General features: G+C 34.9%; 1 pseudogene; it reads right to left on the bottom strand.

Annotated features, from left to right (window-relative positions):
* Positions 1–2,299: 2,299 nt before the first annotated feature.
* The window catches only part of LOC145130057 (secreted RxLR effector protein 161 pseudogene), a 28,978-nt pseudogene continuing 24,057 nt past the window's right edge, over positions 2,300–7,220 (bottom strand).

Below are 7,220 nucleotides of genomic sequence, written 5' to 3'. Positions count from 1 at the left end.
CATTAGATCTACTTACTTCCATTTCTATGAGGGTTTTGGTTCAAAAACCTTGATCATTGGGATTTGGACGTCCCAAGTGACTTACATTTCAGATCTGGGATCTAGAAGGGCTTCCATGGCCTAAAGGTACAAACTTTATGACCATGGAAGTCCCATGCAAGCTTAAAAACGTTATTATGGCCTTTTTATCCCTAAAAGGCCATGCATGGAAGGAAAGCTAGGAACTTTACGTGTCCAACTGATGACCAAGGCCTAGATCTATTATAGTGTGCTTTGGTTTAGAGTATTATGGATTGTGGACCAAGATCCATGTTCTAGATAGTTAGGGTTTGAGCTAAACCCATTAAGAAGGAATAATAGCGGGTAAAGTTGGAAACTTTACCCTTAAAAGTGTATTCCCAGTGTGTAGATGAAGTATGGAGTTTGGATCTGAAGGGTAGGAGCTTAATCCATTGAGATGGATCAATCAGACAGAGGAACTCGGCGAGTCCATATAGGGACTCGACGAGTTGAGTTGGTTGGTCCCGTGTTAGCTTAAAATAGAACTCGACAAGTCGGTGAAGGGACTCGACGAGTTGATTCGGTAGATCACGACTATGAGTAGCATGGGAACTCAACGAGTCGGGGGTGACTCGACGAGTTAGATCGCGACTTCAGGTTCTAGGACTCAACGAGTTGATGAAACAACTTGACGAGTTGGGTCAACCAGAAGGTTTACTTTGACCAAAGCGTTGACTTTGACCAGGGGTAAAATGGTCATTTTACCCTAAGGAGAATTATCAGGTTTTGACTAAGTGTTATTATCATAACAATAGCCGGGAGTTGTGGGAGCAGCCGTCCGAGATTCCAGTAGGAACGGGTCTAAGGCACCAAGGCCGACACGTTTATGTATGTTAGCAATGTTGGGGTTAGCCCGATGTAGTTATATGTTTCCGGACTTCGGTCCGATGCCGGGGAAAGCCCGAGGAATGTTTGTAAGCTTGATGTCTTCGTGATTCTTGCATGTGTTTGTTTATGTGTTCTGGACTTCGGTCCGATGCCGAGGCAAGCCCGATGAAGGTTTAGTTTATATGTTATGTGTTATGTGTTCCGGACTCCGGTTCAATGTCGGGGCAAGCCCGAGGAATGTTTATATGATTATGTTATATGATTATGTGTTATATGCTTGTTGCTATGTTATATGTATATCAGACTTTGTTCCGATGTCAGGCGGGTCCCGATGTCGGGCGGGGCCCAATGCTGGACTTCGGTCCGATGCCGGGCAGGGCCCGATTCCGGTCGGGGCCTGATGTAGTGGGCAAGGCCCAATGTATGCTATTATGTGTTTATGTGTATGGTATGTGGTAGTTTGGAGAGACTCACTAAGCTTCGTGCTTACAGTTTTCAGTTTGGTTTCAGGTACTTCAGATAGCATGGGGAAGAGCTCCGGATGACTGCATGGCACACACCACAATTTTTAGCCTGGGATGATTCACTCTGATATTTTATATGATTGTGATACATTGATAGATATTAGGTTGTTTTTGAGGTACACAACCTATGGTTTTCATACGGTCATTGGTATTCATGGTTTTTATTAATAATTTTAAAACGAAATTTTTGGACTATATTTTTGGGATGTTTCAATAATCCAGTAGGCCGGCATTGGTTCCTTCGACCCACAAGTACAATGAGGAAAGCTCACCTCACAGTTTGAAATGATAGCAGAAAAGAACGTTGCTCCAAATGCCAACTCTATAGGCCACCTATACAACAAACAATGACCTAGTCTTAAACTACTGCTCAAAATATCCAAAATACCTCTAGGTCAAAATCCTGGTCAAAGTCAAGGTCAAAAAGTCAAAGATTCCATTTGGGCTGAGTACGTCCAGCGTACTCCCCTCTACGCCCATCATAGAGGGTTCCTGCACAAGCCACGGGTTTGAACCCCGGTATACGCAGCGTACCAGAGCTAAAACCTAACTTTTTAATTAAGTTCTTATTTTGTTAAGCCAAAGTACCAAAATTCAGATCGAGGTCAAAAGGGGCATCCTAATGGATGAAGTCTCTGACTTTATCCATTTGCATGCATACAAGAGGGTAAAAACTCAAACCCTTGGTCCAAAAGGCATCCAATGTCCCAACATTCTTGCTCGGCTTAATGAGGATATCGACGCTCACATTTTTATGAATCTATGAATTCAAAACTATAGATAACTACTTTTTAAGGACCTAGTTTAGCTCATACTCCACTAGACCAAACTATGGGACCAAAAATGCACACAAACTCTAGAATAGCAAAATCTAAGCAATTAACACATCAAGATCCAAGCTTTATACCTTCAAATGATTCTTGAGTGCAAGATACTTCTGGATCCAAGATGCCTTGAGCTTCCAAGTTGATTCCACTTCTTTCTTCTTCATTCAAGATCACCAAAAGCACACTTTCAAGCTGAAAATGCTCACACAATAGATTAAGGTTAACAAGGGACGATTTAGGAGATGGAGGTTAATGAGGGAATAGGTCTTGAAGAGATAATGATGTTTAAATAGGGCTCAAAACCTAAAAGTTTCAGTTTGACCCTCAGCTACTTACGCCTGGCGTAATTTGAGCACACCAAACGTACTAGACAAAGCACACGATCTCACTTAATGAGCCAAGGGACCAATTTTGAAAATAAATTTCATTCTAAGGGTAGAAATGAAAAATACCTGGATCAAGGTGTTACAGTCGAGGCCCCCAAAGATGTTTCAAAAAACTAGTAATATTTATATATCTCCTCATTTTATGATCACTCATATGAAAATGTTTCGGTCACTAATCTTTCGCATGGGTGATCATCAACCAAGAGGTAAAAATTCATTTCTATTTTAATAAAATATATATATTTGTACAAAAATGTATTATATATGAACCTTCTTTATTAAATACAATTTTGAGATTATTTAATTTAATACTATATGGTAGTTATATGTAATGTAACTTGTATGGTATTTGTAATAATTTACACTTAAAGATTGTTAATATATTAGAAATGATTACCACCAACATCGAAAACATTTGTAATGTAACAAGAAAACTAAGTCACATGAAGATAATTTAGGTTATCTTGGACGGTGAAAAAGGAACAAATGATGGTATTTGTGTAGATTTGGTGATATGACATAACATAGGTGGTAGCCTCATGGTATGGATCAGGTGAGGTGATGATTGTGTAGATCTAGGGGAGGTCAACGTCACCAAAGAGAATAGAGGCACTAGTGTTGGAATCAAGTGGAGTTTTGGGCGATGTTTCCAAAGAGAATAGAGACACCTATAATTGCAAAATGGAGTTGTGGAGGAGGTCGGAGATAATAATCAGGGGGGAGGAAAATAAAGAAGAGATATGCAAGGAGAAAGAAGGTGAATATGTGAGTTTTTATTGCATTTTTTTGTCATAATTTATAGTTATGGTCCCTATAGTATATATTTATTTATAGACTTGAGTCATGGACAAAATAGTCATTTTACCTATGATTATTGGGAGGATCTAATGACTAATAGAACCAATCATGATGGATTTTGAAATCATGAGGACTATCCATATGAATTTTGCAAAACTTGGATTAAACATGTAGACGAGTGCCAACCACAGGGTCCAAGAGTAAATTATAGAAATGGTCCTTATAGTTTGGTCTTATTTACAGTTTAAGTCTAACTTTTGAAATGTTGATATGTCAAATCTATATGTTTTCCAAAACTTTTGGTTTTGGTTCTTGGTCCATCTAAAAAGACTATTTCATCACTCTCACTCCTACCAACATACACATTCATCTCCTTTATATATCTTTCATTCTTGACACTAACAACATTGCTCCGACTTTACGGCTCAACATGTCATGAGCCTTGTAGTGGTCTTAACCAACATTTCAACCATTATACCTTTAGGTCACCAACGTTTGTTTTGGAGCACCATGCAAATGCTTTTCTTTTTCACCCTAATATAGTCTCAACCACATCCATTTTGCCACATCCATTTTTCTGATATATAGTTCATTTCTTATCAATTTGTTATCTTAGTTATAATGTAAATTCTACAAATTGTTATATTCCTTATTAGTAACATTTGTATGGAACCCATTCATACCAAATCATCATAACAACAATAAGTTTGAGTTCTTCATTAACAAGCAAAACCTGCAACTTGCCAATTCATGTGCGCATTGGTGCCTTCAATTATTGTCAATTTTGGCAACAATACTTAATTGTATAGATAATACACGAACATATTTGAAACCACTTGAACTCACATAAAAATAACCCACCGGATATGTGATTTTGGAAACCTATTGTTTGCTTCATTGTCGTAGATCCAGAGATCGATATTTTTAGTGGAAAATCGAGAAAGTAAAGATGGGCGAAGCTATGGACAAGGTGATGGTGGTGGGTGGGGGGCATTGTTGAATGCAACTGCAAGCAGGTGGTTACAGACGGTTAAAGGAGGAAGTGAGTTGTTAATGGAAAGAGGGAAGAAGAAAGAAGAAAAAAGTAGGGTTGAGGTTGTGGGGTCCAACATATTATAATGATAGTTTTTAGTTAATTAGATAATAAAATAAAATTATAAAAGAACAAATAGTCTTTTTATTTTGGGATTTTTTACATTAACTAGGTACCAAAAACAAAAGTTCAGAAATCACTTAGAACTCGACCAATCCACATAAACTAGCTACATAAACACATTCAAATACTATGAAATATGACTTATCTTATTACAGTTGTTACCTCTAACTCTTTACGATTTAGGTGTTGTTTGGTTTTTGTAAAAAAAAAACATCTTCAGACCTTTTATTGATGCGCGGCGCAGCACACACGCAACACTTTTCATCTCGCAGCTGTTTGTTTTTTTAGAAATATTCGGAGTAAAAAACATATGCGCGTGTTTTATTTGGGCCAACATTTGTATTGACTCTTCCAACCTCTTTTTTTGTTGTTGAAATCTTTATGAATCTTTATTATATGTTGTAGAATTCTTGTTTCACCTTCTTTTTTTTTATTTTTTTTTTATTTTTGATTTTTCTTGCTAAGTGATTTTTTTCGATTATTTATATTGAATAAGGAAATTTCTTACTGAAATATAATTATTTTTTTTGTTGAAATATCATTATTTTTTTGCTGAAATATCATAAATTTTTGTTGAAATGTTATATATTATTATATTTTCGGTATTAAAAAATTATTATAAAATCAGTTTATTTTAATTTTTTAACATATGCATCAACATGCAGATGTTAAAAAATAAATACGCTTCTTATTACAGTCTGCAGCCGTTTGGTCAACCTCTTCTACTGCAGAGGGTTGCAGAGATGGTTCGCAGATTGTTTAAAAAAAAACAAACACCATCTTAATATGATAACTCCTTATGGAAGTAACTATTAGTGAGTAAATATACAATTCTTTTAGGAAGGAGGGAGTCGTTCCCTCCCAACCCACCGAACCCAATGAACTCATTGTCACATCGGCTTTTCTCTTTGATTTTTCTTCATCTTTCCCAACCCACAACATACGGAAATCCTATCTTTCTCAACCCACTCAACTCACTCAATTAAAAAAAAAATAGTAAACAACTAAGGTACAAATCTTAAAACACACGGTATAAGAGAAAATGAGAGAGAGATGATGAAGTGGGTTCGTAAAACCAATTAAACAACCGGCTAAAGAGGAAGTGATACCGGCGATAACTCTATTGCTAATTAAGATTTTACCTTGATTATTTTGTATTTTTTTTTAATTGAGTGGGTTGAGTGAGTTGAGAAATATAAGATTTTCGTGTGTTGTGGGATTGGAAAAGATGAAGAAAAATCAAAAAGAAAAGCTGATGTGGCAGTGGGTTCATTGGGTTCGGTGGGTTGGGAGGGAACGACTCCCTCTTCCCTTAGAAATGTATTTCGAAAATACATTATTATACTTTTCCAAAATACGAAAATGATTATTTTTGTTAACATAAATCGTTTTCTGCTTTACCGGACTTGAGCATGTCAGCATACACGTTGACTTGGCATGCATAATCCACTCATAGGATTTTATAGTAAATGATAAAATAAAAATAAAAATAAAAAGTAGAGAAACCACTGCAACGTTTTTCACAGATGTGGAGAATTGTGTGTGACCTTTCAGGATTCTCAATAGATGTACACCAAGGTACAACTTTTTGATCTTCCTGTACAACTTACTTTTTTCATTCAGTTATTGAAATTCAACTGTAGTTAGTTGTAAATATTTATATAAATAAATTTATTTTAGTTTATATAGATATAAACAATCAATTTTATTCACTAAAAATAAGATCAATCAATAAAAGATAATTTAAAATTATCTGTATATAATTTCTAAACTAAATTGAGAATGTTTTGCTCACTTAGAAAAGCATTTTTTTTTCTACAAAGATGTTACTTTGTTATATCTATTCAGGTAAATTTCACATAATAATAATAATAGACTATCATATTTTTATTTATTTGGTCTCTGATCAGTTTTTTTCTTGTAAAATACACTTTAAACTTTATTTTTTTGGTATCCAAAGACCATTTCACACAAGTTTTTTAGTGTGTTCAATACACTTTTAAACTTTATTATTTTGTATCAAATAGATCAATTTACACAAAGTTAAGCGACAAACCGATATGTCTGTCAACATAACATTTTAAGTCAAAACAAGGCCACATGTAATATCCTACATGAATATGATTATTTTTAAAACGCCTGAAATTTATTTATTGAATCTATCAAGAAACTATAAAAAAAGAAACACACAATTGCAACAAAAAAACGTCCACAATACAAGTTGTATGGAACTTGAATAAGGTTGTGACTATGATGTAATATGTATTTAATGGAATGTGGATGATGCATGAAACGAAGTTGAATAGAAGAGTTGATTGAGCATTCAACCGTTCAATAAAATGGTGATTTGATTGAATAGATTGTTAATGAGTTGTGGATGTAAAAAGTAAAGTTGTATAAATATTTAATGGATGATATGAGAATCGATTAACTCTATTAATTTTTGCATTCAAGCCAATTACACTTAAGTTTGGCATTTCTATACACTAACCAATCAAACGAATACATAATACTAGTATGAAAATAGAGCTCTTGGGTTTACAATGATAAAAAAACATAAAATTCTTGAAAAGTCATATCAACCAACAAGTATTTAAACACACCACTTTCAAACATGATTTTTGATTCATTACTAACCATC

This window comes from Lactuca virosa, chromosome 1 (assembly GCF_052849685.1).
Source record: "Lactuca virosa cultivar CGN04683 chromosome 1, Lactuca_virosa_CGN04683_v6, whole genome shotgun sequence".
Classification (NCBI taxonomy): domain Eukaryota; kingdom Viridiplantae; phylum Streptophyta; class Magnoliopsida; order Asterales; family Asteraceae; genus Lactuca; species Lactuca virosa.
Note: the sequence above shows the minus strand (reverse complement) of the source record. Positions and strands in the feature narration are given on the sequence as shown.